We start from the raw sequence: 13,404 nt of genomic DNA, 5'->3' as shown, positions 1-13,404 counted from the left end.
GAAGGTGCTTGGTCGGGAACACGGGTAACAAACCGCTGCTTGTTACTGGGTGAGCATGACGGGGGACGGGCGGGGCAGAAGTGCCCTGGAGGACCCACTAGTGACCAGAGACAAGAGGCTGGGGTCAGAAGTCCCGGCTGAAACATTCTGGGCGACAAAGTGGGAGAAACCAACTCCGATCAGCTTCAGCCGGCAGAGACCCTGGGCAGGGGGAGAGAGGATCCAGCTTGGTTGTGCCAGGATGGGAAGCCCCCCCACCCCCACCCCTGCAGGACCTCGCAGCAACACACTTGTCTCTGTACTTAGCGCCCAGCGGGGAGGCCTCCGGTTACCGCCTCTCTCCGCTGAGCCCAGACCCCTGTCGCTAGGGGACCGGTAACTGGGCTGGGTGCTCCTTGGGTGAGGGCAGGTGGGTGGGGGCAGCAGCCCAAGGCGGCAGCAAGAGGAGATGGAGGGGACAGGGCAGGTGCACACCCACTCGGACCAAAGACCAAAGTGGGGGGAAAGAGCTGCCATGCGGTTGGCTCTCACTTTAGCTGCATGACCACAAAACCTCGAGGGGCCCTCTGCAGCCCCGAAGGCCCACCCCTGGGGGGTCCTGGGGGGCCCTGGGGGGACTTTCCACACCCTCACTTCCCGCCCCTATTCTCAACATCTCCTCCCCTCTCCTCTGTCAGCCAACGAGCTCGCTTCCTACTTCACAGAACAAAAACCCACAAAACCCAGGAGAGAAGTCCACCCACTCGCGCGATGCAGCCACCAGCCTACGGACAGCTGCGCCTGCCCCTGCGCCCCCTGCCTGTCGCTGGACTGTCCAGACACCCGGGGCCCCGCCCCTCTGCGGGGCACCCGCTCCCGCTCCCTGCTGCTCCGCGACCCCATCCAGCGGTAGCGCCCCCTGCAGGCGCTGTTGTCTCTTCCCTCCCTTATTCCCACCAGGCCGCTCTTCTCCTACCGGAAAACACCTTTCTTCAGGGTGTATGGGGTTCGCTGAGCTACTCTTTCTGCTTTTTGGAGGGTTTGAATTTTTTTTTTTAATATCCCGTTCAGGGGCCGCCCTCTCTGCCTGCTCCCCTTCTGTTCCTTGCCTTTCCCTCCTTTACAATTCAGTCCAAAGGGCACGAGGGGGGAGCGGGGCGGTGGAGGGGGGAGAGGCAGCTGTCCTGGGTGGCCGGGTGGGGTGTCGGACCCACAGTCTGGTGAGGGGGGAGTCCACACGGGAGGGTGGCCTGGTGGGAGGTATCAGAGCCTGGGGGAGGAAGGGGGGGGGGAATCCTTGCATGGGGTCATCGCCCAGAGAGTGAGGAAGGCAATGTGTGTGGTGAGGGCAGCAGCTGCGTGATGTGGGGGGGTGCAGCCCAAGCAGGGTGAGGAGGGCACCCCCCTGCTTCGTTCTCCAGAGCACCAACTGCCACGGGAGGTATTACAGATGCGTTTGTTTGTTTCTTGTTTATTTCCGAATCTGCCCCGCCCCCCACCTGAATGTCCCGCAGGCAGAGTCGTTGTCACCGCAGTATCCTCAGGGCACAGGACCGTGTCTGGTGACATTTGACAACGTGTGTTGAATGGATGAGTGAAACTTGGAGCCTCGTCCCTTGGTGGTGGCCCAGACTGCGAGGCTTGGTGACACCTGCAAGGGGCAGCGGGGGAGAGGGGAGAAGTGAACCGTGAGGCGGGTTTCTGCTTTGGCCAGGGTGTCAAGAGGGACCGCTTTCACGGCGGCAGGAAGGAAGGGAAGGACCGGGCTAGGTTGGGCAGGAAATTGGGCCGGGGTCAGATTCCGTTGAGGGGACTGCCAGCGTCCAGGTGGAGATGCCACAGGGCTGCTGGGGAGGAGCTGGGGAGCTGGGAGGGAAGCGCCGGAGGGCTCCCCTCTCTGGGCACAGGAGCTGCTGGGAGAGTTAGAAGGTAGAGGCCGGGGCGGAGCGGCCCAGCACCAAGCTCAGGCAGAGAGCGGCTCTGGAACAATCTGCCTCCTGCGTGAAGGAATTGAGAAAGGAATAGGAAGTCTGGGGGAACGTACAATATGTTCTCAGCAAAAGGAGCTTCGCTGCTGCAATACGTGCCCCCAAATCAGCAGCAGCATGGCAACCCCGGGGTGGAGGCGCACGTCCCCACCCCCGGAGGACCCTGGGCAGGGAGGAAAAGGAATTGCCTGCGCGCGGGCTCTTCGGGCGCCTTCGCCCAACGCGCCGCCGGGAGCGCGTGCGGGACGCCGCTGAGCGCCGATGGGACGGTGGTGGCGTTGACCTCCTACGGCCACCAGGTGGCGCCCATGCCTTCCTGGAGCCCGAGCGGGAGGCCCCCGAGCTGAGCGCCCCGCGGGAGGACTGGAGGGACTGGCCAGCTGGGAGGCCCCGCCCCGGACCCACCTCGGCGTCTTTGTCGGGAGCAGCCTCGCGTCCCACCCTGCGCTCCTTTGGGGGTGGGGGTGGGGGTGGGGTTCACCCAAAGCTGGCCTCCGGACCAGAGGGCACTGGCAACCCGAGCCCCCAGCAGACTTAGCCTTCTATCCGTACTCAGCCACTTAATACTGCCTGAACAGAGGCATGTGGCTTCACGTCTGCCTCAGTTTCCTCGTCTGCAAATAGCAGCGTAATCCCGACCTCGCAGGGGTGTTGCAGAGATTAAATCACATGGTGATGGTGATATACATATAGTGAGCTCTTTTTTTTTTTTTTTAAGTTTATTTATTTTGAGAGAGAGAGCATGGAGGGGCAGAGAGGGGGCGGAGAGAGAATCCCAAGCAGGCTCTGCATTGTCAATACGGAGCCCGACGTGGGGCTCAAATCCACCAACAGTGAGATCATGACCTGGGTGAAACCAAGAGCCGGATGCTTAACGGACTGAGCCCCGTAGGTGCCCTGTTTTGAGCTCTTCCTAAGGGCGGGGCATTGTTCTAACCGCTTTACATAGAACACCTCACGTTATTTATTTAATTTATTTCTTAATTTATTTTAAGTGGGCTCCACACCTAATGTGGGGCTTGAGCTCACAGCCCTGAGGTCAAGAGTTGCAGGCTCCAGCCAGGTGCCCCCATAACACCTCATGTTAATAGTTCCCTTCTACGTGGAGCGGCTTGTGACCCGAGGCTGGGTCTCCTCTGCAAAGGGAAGGAGGCGTCCCGCTGGCCCCGGGGTGCTGCTCGGTACTGGGGGGGGGCTGCTATCCAAAGAGGGCAGAAAGGGGCGGGCATGCCTTTGAGGCTGCAGGCTGGAGGGCCTCTCTCTTTTGCAGTCTGCAACCCAGCAGCCCGGCCTATGGGGAGTGGAGGCAGCGGTGGGGGGGGGGGGGGGGAGGGCAGAGCCCACCCACGGCCCAGAGAGCAGCAGAGGGACCGGTGACGCAGATGGTGCCTCCGGGCCTGTCCATACCTGGCTTCTGCTGTGGTCTGGCAGCCCCCAGAGGCTTCTGGGAAAGGGACCCCTGTCGTGACGGGTGAGTGAAGGCCACAGCACGACATTGTGGTTTCGACCTCAGAGATGGGGGGTGGGGGGCCGCGGTGCCTTCTGTACCGGTGGCCAGGTTGGTTCCGTGGGCCTGGGGGGCTCCATCTACGACTCTGTGGGATGACGGGGACCTGGACGTTGTGTCCCGGGGCCGGGAGAGCTGGGGTCCAAGTGAGGGCTCCGGTGGGGGGGAGGGCCTTCGGGGCGTTGTCTCCCTGCTCCTTGACCTCACCCCTGCCTGGGTACCTCTTCTCCTTGCTCTCATTCTGACGATGCCTGTCAGGTGTGAAGCTAGAGGACTGGGGCTACCCCGAGTCCCCGGCTTGAAAGGGAAAGAGGGTTCTGGACTCATCTGGAGTTCTGAGTCCTTTGGGCTGTCAGCCGGCTGAACCCCCTCCCTGGTACCGCCACCCCCGTCTCTAACAAAGGAACCAGGGCACTTGGACCTTCCCGCTCACACATTGCAGGAAACAGGCTCTCAAGGGATGAGCCGTCAGTCGGCAGCCTTTTCTTACCACCCGTTCCGATGTGCTCAGACCAAGGAGCCAGAAACAGTGCTCCCCCTCCGCCCTCCCCCCGCCCCCCTGTCCGCTCACAGGCCCAGAACAAAAACACACCACAAATAGAAATCAAAGTCTGAGAAAGAATCAAGGAGCCATGACCCGGCCGTGGGAAAGGCTGTGTGGCCTTGGCCGAGTCGCTTAACTTCTCTGAGTCTGTTGGCCCGTCTGTAAACGGGGGTGGGCGTACTAACCTTGAGGAGCCGCTGTGAACAGGTGAGAGATGTCAAGTGCAGAACACAGATGTAGCGTTTGCTCTGTAAGACGCAGCCCCTAAAAATACAGCGGAAGGGTCTTTCCTGGACTCTCCCACCAGCACCCCCACCCCACGCCCCCACAGCCCGGGCTGGGGCTGCCCCCTCGCCACTTTCCTGTAAGGCTGCGGGTGGAAGGGCGGCCAACGCCCGGGGAGCGTTTCTGTAGCCTTGCTCTCAGGCTCCACTTCCTGTTTTTCTCCCCAACGAATTTTGCACCATTGCCCTTTCATCAGCGCACGCTGGGGGGGTGGAGAGGTGAAGGTGAAGGTGAAGGCCCAAGCCCTCCAGGGGGAAGGAACCCTGGGGGGCGGAGGATCCCAGGGGTGGGGGCCTCAGGAAGCTGGGGAGAGCAGTGTATTCCATGCGTTGTGCCATCCAGCTGCCAGGCTCTGGGCTCTGTGGTCTCCAGCTCGGAGCACAGGCAGCAGCGGAGGTTGGGAGGCTGGTGGGGGAAACCGGGGTGGTGGGGGGGGCGTGGGGGGGTGCGGCTGCCAGATGGGAGGAGCAGAGGCGCCCTCCTTCCCATCCTCATTCTGGAAGCACTGGTTTTTCCTAGACGTGGGAGCAGAACCTACAGATGGACCGATCCAGGCTGAACCCCCATGTCTGGTGATATGAGGGGTGGAGGGGCCGCTCTGGAAGGTGAGTCTGGACTCCCCGAGGCTGTCAAGCCTCTGAGCATCTGGCTCCCAGTCCCTGGGTGTTGGGCGCCTGCTGGAAGGAAAGGAAGGAGCTGTTCCCACGCTGGCAGGACCAGGACCTTTGTCCTTCCTCTCCCTTGGCTGCAGACCCCTGACCCTTCTGCTGGGCAAAGCCTGTCCAGCCATGACTGGGTCATTCATTCATTCATCCCACACTTCCACAGACTCGCTTGTAACACTCTGGGTGCCGACACCGAGCTCACGCCGGGATGCCAGCCCGATCCATGCGGAGGCCCCGCTCTGAGGAGCAGCCAGCACCCTGGCAGTCGGAACCGAGCAGACCGAGTGCTACAGTGGGGGATGCTGCAGCCTGGAACAAAGACCCTTCTAGACAGGGGCCAAGTGGGCGATACCTGTGCCAACCGGCCAGGCAAGGAAAGAGGTGGAGAGGGCAAGAGGAACAGTTGGGAAGGGCAGTCCAGGCAAAGGGAACAGCCTGAGCAAAGGCCCAGAGTCAGGGAGCTTGGGGTGGTCCGGAGCCACAAGTCGCAGCCCTTGGTGCAGCTTGAAGGGCAGGAGGAGGTGGTGGGAGATAACCCTGGGGGGGGGGGGGCTAGTCCAGTTGGCTCTCTTGATTATTAGATGTCTTAAGTTTGTTCTCCAGCCGCATGCCCCAGGGTAGGTCGCTGTCCCAGCAAATGAGTGACCCCAAGAATCAGAAATCAGTCGCTGACTGCTCAAGCAGGAAAGGAGACTCTATAGCAAAGGCACAGGATGTTCTCATGGAGCCCAGACACCCAGCCCAGTTTGGAGCACGAGAACTCAGAGCTCTTGGGTTCTTTCTCAGCACCGCTTGCTTGCCTGTCCCATTTGCCCACCTGCGTCACACCTGCCACGCTGATGTGGCCTGGATCCCTTCTCCCAGAGAGAACTGTGTCCGGGTCCCAAACCCCGGGAAGCAGGAATCGGTTATGGCCAGCGGTCAAGTTTATATGCTACACTTCTGTCATGACAAAGCGAGGAAGGGCTACGAGAAGAGGGGGCCAGATGGACAGCCAAGAGCATCCACTCTCCATCACACACACACACACACACACACACACACACACACACACGCTTAATTCCTTCGGCTTTCCCCAGATATCTCCATTCTGATTGCTCTTGCTTAATCGTTATGCCACAAAGTCCACCGCAAATATCTCGTCCCCCTGCCAAATGGGAGGCGATCCAAGTCAGGTCCAACTATTGCGTCCAGGGCTCCATTCTCAGAGCTGGTATCTTCAGCTGACACCCGGTCCTGTCTATTTCTACGGAGTCTCATCTAAGGTGGCTCCTTGGATCTGTCTCCATCTGTAGGCTAAGCGATCAGTTTAACCTCTCCTTCCGTGCTTGATCTCTAGAGCAGAAAAGGGAAGGAAGATACAGAGCACACATCCCAGTCTTCTAGCCAGGAGGAGTAAATTAAACCTCAGGAACAAGATATTCACGGGGTTTGCTTTACTGGTTACCTTCCTCGGCTTCTTCGTCGGCAAACATGGCCGCCCCCGGTCCTGCCCACTGGGAAGGGATCCCTTCTCTGGGGTCTTGCAGACCCGCCCTTGAGAGATTCTTGGGACACCTTGTTCTAGGAGGGGACACAGCTACCCGGGAACCTGCTTCACGTTGGTGCTGGGACGTGGGCTTAGGAATCACCCAGAGGGTAAGCCGTCACGAGCCCCAGTTTGCCAGGTTTTAGGGTTTCCTGGAGTTTCAATTCCCACAGAAGCTTAGTTAATTGGCTGTCAGTTTTGTTTTGGGTCATGTCATTGACCCAACAACCACTGCCATGAAATCCTGTCCAGTAGAACATTCAGCCGCAGACTGGGCCATCCCCCAGGGCTGGGGTTTCTCAACAGCAAGCATGGTGGCTGGTTTTCTTCTTTCAGCCTAAAGGTGAGGAGAGGAAATCATCATCTAACTTGGGTGGAAAGCAGGCTTTTTATCTAATTTCTCTTCTTTTTTTTTTTTTTTTTTTTTAAATTTTTAACGTTTGTTTATTTTTGAGAGACAGAGAGACACAGCGTGTGAGCAGGGAAAGGGCAGAGACAGAGAGAGAGAGAAACACACACACACAGAATCCAAAGCAGGCTCCAGGGTCCGAGCTGTCAGCACAGAGCCTGACGCGGGGCTCAAACCCATGAACTGTGAGATCATGGCCTGAGCTGAAGTCGGACGCTTAACCCACTGAGCCACCCAGGCACCCCTAATTTCTCTTGAAATGCTACCCCTACCTGCCTTCATGGCACTTGACAATGAGAGGCTAAAGGGCCAGAGGTTGAGGGTTATTCACTCCTGTGGCTCTTCCCAAATATCCCTGTTCCACTTGCCAAGCTCACAGACTTTTGTGTTTGGTGCATTAACCTTAGGGTCACGCACAATGTGGCTCCTGCTATGCGGCAGGTTCATGACTATTTGATGCGTGGTTGTCACTGGCTATAGAAAAAAGGACTTCCCCCAACATAGTTAAATATTTGCCCCGCCCTTCCCCCCGATCTTGAGCAGAATTGAACAAAAGCTCATGTTGTGGCACCTTCTGAAGGCTGCTAGAAGGAATTCACATACTAATATGCCGGACAAGTTTCTTAAAGCGTCCCCCTTGGTTGGCACATGTTCTGAGTCCCGTGAGATCACTGAAGACAGATGAACTGATCTGTTACCACCGGCACGAACTGCTGATGTTCGTCCAGGGAGCGGGAATCCTCATCACCCTTCTCTCTCAAGTCTCTCTCAAGTCACCCAAGTTTCAATACCTTCTTTAAAAAGCGGCTTCCTTAAATGTCCATCAACTGATGAATGGATAAAGAAGTGGTTTATATACACAATGGAATACTACGTGGCAACGAGAAAGAACGAAATATGGCCCTTTGTAGCAACGTGGATGGAACTGGAGAGTGTGATGCTAAGTGAAATAAGCCATACAGAGAAAGACAGATACCATATGGTTTCACTCTTATGTGGATCCTGAGAAACTTAACAGAAACCCATGGGGGAGGGGAAGGAAAAAAAAAAAAAAAAAAAGAGGTTAGAGTGGGAGAGAGCCAAAGCATAAGAGACTCTTAAAAACTGAGAACAAACTGAGGGTTGATGGGGGGTGGGAGGGAGGGGAGGGTGGAGGATGGGTATTGAGGAGGGCACCTTTTGGGATGAGCACTGGGTGTTGCATGGAAACGAATTTGACAATAAATTTCATATATTGGAAAAAAATAATAAATAATAAATAAATAAATAAATAAATAAATAAATAAAAATAAAAATAAAAATAAAAAGCGGCTTCTTGGGGTGCCTGGGTGGCTCAGTCCGTTAAGCGTCTGACTTCAGCTCAGGTCATGATCTTGCGGCTCGTGGGTTCGAGCCCCGTGTCAGGCTCTGTGCAGACAGCTCAAAGCCTGAAGCCTGTTTCAGATTCTGTGTCTCCCTCTCTCTGACCCTCCGCCGTTCATGCTCTGTCTCTCTCTGTCTCAAAAATAAATAAACGTTAAAAAAATTTTAAAAATCAATCAATAAATAAACATTTAAAAAAACGAGAAAAAATAAAAAGCTGTTTCTTTCCATTCCATTTCTGATGCCCATTTCTGTATTAATTCTGATTGTTGGTTGTTTTTTTTTTTTCAAAAAACAGAAATCAGGGAACCTGGCTGGCTCAGTCAGTAGAACACGTGACTCTTGATCTCAGGGTTGTGAGTTCGAGCCCCACGTTAGGTGTAGAGATTACTTGAAAAACAAAAACAGAAACCAACTCAAGAGGGTTTGTACTGGGTTGAATATTATCCCCCCCACCCCAGATTCATGCTCACATGGAAACTCAGAATGTGACCTTAATTGAAAATAGAGTCTTTGCAGATGAAAGAAGATGAGGTCATCCTGGATTAGGGTATCTTTATAAGAAGAGGGAAATTTGAACACAAACACAGACACATGGGGAGAATGCCAGTGAAGACGGAGGGAGAGATCAGAGTGTTGCATCAACAAGGCATTGAACGCCAAGAAGGCAGCACCAGAAGATAAGAGAGAGGCCTGGAACAGATTCTCCCTAGAGCCTCTGTAAGGAGCCAGCCCTGCCAACATCTCAATTTCAGACTTCTGGCCACTAGAACGATAAGAGAATAACTTCCCGTTGTTTTAAGCCACCCAGGTTGTGCTAAATTGACACAGCGGTCCTGGGAAATGGATACAGATTTTAAGCAAAATAAGGGAATAAAACCTAAGGGTGTAAGCGACTTTCAGAAGAACCCAAGGGCAGAGGCACCTGGGTAGCTCAGTCGGTTGAGTGTCTGACTTTAGCTCAGGTCACGATCTCACGGTTCGTGAGTTCGAGCCCTGTGTTGGGCTCTGTGCTGACAGCTCAGAGCCTGGAGCCTGCTTCGGATTCTGTGTCTCCCTCTCTCTCTGCTCTTACTCTGTTCATGCTCTCTTTCTGTCTCTCAAAAAATAAATAAACGTTAAAAATTTTTTGAAAAGCTTATTTTATTTTTGAGAGGGAGAGACAGAGTGTGAGCAGGGGAGGGGCAGAGACAGAGGGGGACACGGAATCCGAGGCAGACTCCAGGCTCTGAGCTGTCAGCCCAGAGCCCGACACAGGGCTCGAACTCATGAACCGCGAGATCGTGACCTGAGCCCGAGTCGGATGCTTAACGAGCTGAGCCACCGGGGCACCCCTAAGATCGGCCTTAAAAAAAAAAGAACTCAAGGGCAAGAATGCAGTGGAACCTCAACAAGATACACGGAAAGGAGCTGAAAAGTTGCCTGAAATCGTATCTCTCACCTGTGACTGTCTCTTCCTCTCTGTACATCTGCTTCCTGATTCTCTCTCAGTCTCTGTCTCTGCACAGCAGCTTCTCTGATGGCTTCAGTCCTTTTGAGCAGCGTAAGCGACCCACAGCTCCCTCGCGTGAGTGCACAGCACCCAAGCTCCAGGCACCCGAGGAATCACTACTCTGTATTCCTAAGGGAACCGCTGGCTGGCGAACCTGGGGCCAGGTGACCAGCCCCGGGCCATCAACTTGGGCATGTGTAAAGGCAAGGACATCTGACCAGAGACGGTGTGGAGAGCCACGTGGCTCAAGAGTCCCCTCCAGCTACACCCACGTGCACACGTCACACTGCCAGGGGGGCGACCCTGCACAGAGGCAATTCTGCAGGGAGCGTTGTTCGCTTGGCGACGTCATCCTTTCCCATGATGCTACAGGCTTCAGAAGGCCGTCTTCGATGGGTGCACACCATTCGGTCAGGTGGGCGTGCCATGGCTTCCTCTGGACAATTCTGGCCCAGGGGAGAAGGCGGGCCCTTCACAGGGTTAAGGTGACACGCTTTCGTCCTCCCGTTTTTGGTTCAGTGCCCAACCTCCTGCTGCTGCTCGGCCAATAGACCTCACGCTCTTCCCGTCACCTGACGTCGGGGGCCTAGGAAGGCTGCCACTTAGGGCACTCCCACCTGCCCGCCGGTGACCTTGGCGAGTTACCTACAGCATTGCCTTAGTTTGTTTGCCTGTGAAGTCAGGATAATAACAGCATGTGCTCCATAGGGGGCTCCAAGGGGAGGAAACAGGACAGCCTGAAAAGCATGATCATGCTGACCGCTCACCATCGTTCTGCTTCGGTTCATTTGCCGTGTAGCCAGATTTACCGGTTCCATGACAATCCCCCGAAGAAACGAGTGTGTATTAGTTTCCTGTGGCTGCCGTAACAAAGCACCACAAGCCCTGTGGTTTAAAAAACAAAAACCACACAGAAATTTGGGGTGCCTGGCTGGCTCTGTCAGTAGAGCATGTGACACTTTTTTTTGTTTTTTTTTAATGTTTATTTTATTTTGGGAGAGAGAGCGCGCGTGCCTGCGTGCGAGCTCACGAGCGGGGGAAGGGCGGGGGGGGGGGGGGGGGACAGAGGCTCCAAAGTGGGCTCTGAGCTGACAGCACAGAGCCCGACGCAGGCCCCGAACTCGTGAACCGTGAGATCATGACCTGAGCCGAAGTTGAAGGCTCAACCGACCGAGCCACCCTGGGCGCCCCAGGCATGTGACGCTCGACCTCAGGGTTGTGAGTTCAAGCCCTGAGTTGGGTGTAGAGATTATAAATAAATACACAAACAAATAAATAAATTAACTAACTAAAAAAAAAAAAAAAACACCATCAGATATTTATTCTCTCACAGTTCAGGGAGAGTTCAGAAGTTCAAAACCAAGGGCCGTTCCCTCCAGAGACTCTAGGGGGGGATTCTTCCTGGCCTCTTCCAACTTCTGGTGGCTCCCAATGTTCCTCGGTTGGTGGCCGCTTTGCCCCAGCCTCTGCCTCCAAGTGCACATGGCCTTCTCCCCTGTCTCCACTTTCCCTCTGTCTTCCTCTCGTACGGATGCTTGTCACCGGATTTAGGACCCACTCAGATAATCCAGGATGACCTCATCCCCAGATCCCTCACTTAATTACGTCTGCAGAGACCCTATTTCCAAATAAGGTCGCATTCCCAGGTCTCAGGGAGTGGGGTTTGGACATACCTTTTCGGAGGCCACCATTCAGCCCCGTCCAGGAAGAACATGGCTGTCCTCCTTCTAACTCCTCTCTCTCTCCTTCAGCATTTATGCTCTTTGCGTCTCATTTTCCTGTCTGGGGAAAAAAGTCACCAGACGTATGCCTTCTCATTTGGGGTTTTTGGGGTTTCACCTGGGGGTGCTCCTCAGACACAATGCCTTTAATGATCGATACCTATCTAGAGGGATACTTATCTAGACAGAACAGGTCTAGATGCATAATGCAGGTGGCATTATGGCCGGGCTCAGCTCGCGAGCAAAACCCAGCACCGCTCGTCTGCACCCTGTTTGCAAAGCGGCGTCTGTCTCCAAACCACTTTCACCGAAACATCTCTTGTCGGTCTTACGAGCTCTCTGAAGCTGGGGTAATAAACCCCATCTTAAGAAGGAGGGGACAGGCTGGGGGTGGGGTGGGGCAGGGCTGGGTCTCAGGGTCCCCAGGGAAGGTTCAAAAATACTCTCTCCACCCCAACAGGCTCCAGGGCCACGCCTTCTCACTTTCTGCAACCGCCCCCCCCCCCCGGGGACTCTGACCCCCGCCCCAAACCATCGTATCCCACGCTGTAACACAACGCCTTCTCCCCCTCCCACACCTCCCCGTTCTATTATTTTTTTCTTTAAATAAATGTTTAATTTTAGAAGAGTTTCAGATGTACAGGGAAGCTGCTCAGAGGATAGAGAGTTCTCACATACCCCACACCTAGTGTCTTCTCTTGCTAATATCTTACGTGACTACGGCACATTTGTCACAACTAATGAACCAACGTCGAGACGTTATTCTTAACTCAACCCGTGCTGCCTTCGTTCCTACCTCCTGTCCTCTTTCTGTGCCAGGAGCCCAGCCAGGTCACCAAGTGACATTGCCATGACACATGACTCCTTAGGTTCTTCTGGGCTCTGATGGCTGCTCCAGTTTCCCTGGTCTTTGATGACCTTGACAGTCTCGAGGACTGGGCAGGTATCTTTGTAGACCCCGCTGTCTCTCCTGCACCTCTCTCTCCCCTCCTCCCCTGCCTCCTATTTCTTCGCAGGGCTTTACTACTTTAAGACACTGTAGCTTAGTTTTATTCTTCATAGTTTCTCTTCCCGCAGAGGATAAGCCCGGGGAGGGCGGGTCTTTGGCTTGTACAATGCTCTATCCCAGGGCCCAGACTGTAGCAGGCAGGCATGGGGGCCAAATGAGTCAGTGTTACAAAACCTGGGTCATCCCCAGTTTATGGAGGCAGGAGGTCGGATCCAGCCTCATGACCCCACACCCTGGTGCCCTTCTTTCCCCAATCCCTCCACAGCATCAGAAGATATGTGGAAAAGCCAACTGCCCTTTCTGGAACACTGACTTTGTACCAGGGGCAGGACCCTCCCCCAGCCCCGGGTCAGCAGGGCTGGAGTGGTCCTCCCAGCCTTTGCACGGCTGGTAGGTGGTTGAGCTGGGATTCGAACCCGAGGCATCCTGAGTGTAGAGTTGTTTGTGTTTTCCAAAAAGGATAACTCGATTTCTGTCTGGAGCCCGTATTTAGTTGGGCCCAGACACTCAACCTCCATCCCAGAAAAGCCTGGTTCACCTGGGCCACCTCTGAGCTGATCTGGGTCTTTCTGGATCATTCAGTCCAGCTGTGAGTCATCATCCACAAGGCACAGGCTGGGGATGGGGGCTGCAAGGACCCCTGCCTTCTTTTCCTCAGGCTCCTCCAAGCCCGAGTCCTCAGAAGTCAGCCTTTCCAGGAATCAGTTCTGACCTTGACCTCGTTCCCTCACGGTCTGCAGGGCCCTTCCATCACCACCACTGTGACCTCGTCCAAGAGGCCTACGGTGAGAAATGCATTTTACATCTTGACCGAATGCACACTCACACATACCTAAAATCTGACCGTTTCTATCCTGTTCCGTTTTTTAACCTTGACCCACCGAACGGGTTTCCAGTACACGAATGTGTTAATAG

At 55.1% G+C, this 13,404-nt stretch overlaps 2 long non-coding RNA genes across 4 annotated transcripts; both read right to left on the bottom strand.

Moving 5' to 3' along the window:
- Nucleotides 1-2,592: 2,592 nt before the first annotated feature.
- LOC109274074 (uncharacterized) lies at nt 2,593-10,742 on the bottom strand. Of its 3 annotated transcripts, none has more exons than XR_008420885.1 (5): nt 9,709-10,742; nt 6,416-6,833; nt 4,204-6,303; nt 3,375-3,562; nt 2,593-2,813 (listed from the first exon to the last, which is right to left on the bottom strand). It is a non-coding gene; the product is annotated as an uncharacterized LOC109274074 (long non-coding RNA). The 3 variants fall into 3 exon arrangements; XR_008420884.1 differs by having other exon boundaries at nt 2,595-2,813; nt 4,204-4,505; nt 4,842-6,833; XR_008420883.1 differs by having other exon boundaries at nt 4,204-6,833.
- A 318-nt stretch (nt 10,743-11,060) lies between these two features.
- On the bottom strand, nt 11,061-12,456 carry LOC109274079 (uncharacterized). The gene is made up of 2 exons (XR_002083437.2): nt 12,277-12,456; nt 11,061-11,541 (listed from the first exon to the last, which is right to left on the bottom strand). It is a non-coding gene; the product is annotated as an uncharacterized LOC109274079 (long non-coding RNA).
- Between the last annotated feature and the right edge of the window lie 948 nt (nt 12,457-13,404).

The sequence above is a fragment of the Panthera pardus genome, unplaced genomic scaffold (genome assembly GCF_024362965.1).
Source record: "Panthera pardus isolate Hobbes unplaced genomic scaffold, ASM2436296v1 HiC_scaffold_11, whole genome shotgun sequence".
Lineage (NCBI taxonomy): Eukaryota > Metazoa > Chordata > Mammalia > Carnivora > Felidae > Panthera > Panthera pardus.
The sequence above is the reverse complement of the archived record's forward strand: the minus strand, read 5'-3'. Positions and strand labels throughout refer to the sequence as shown.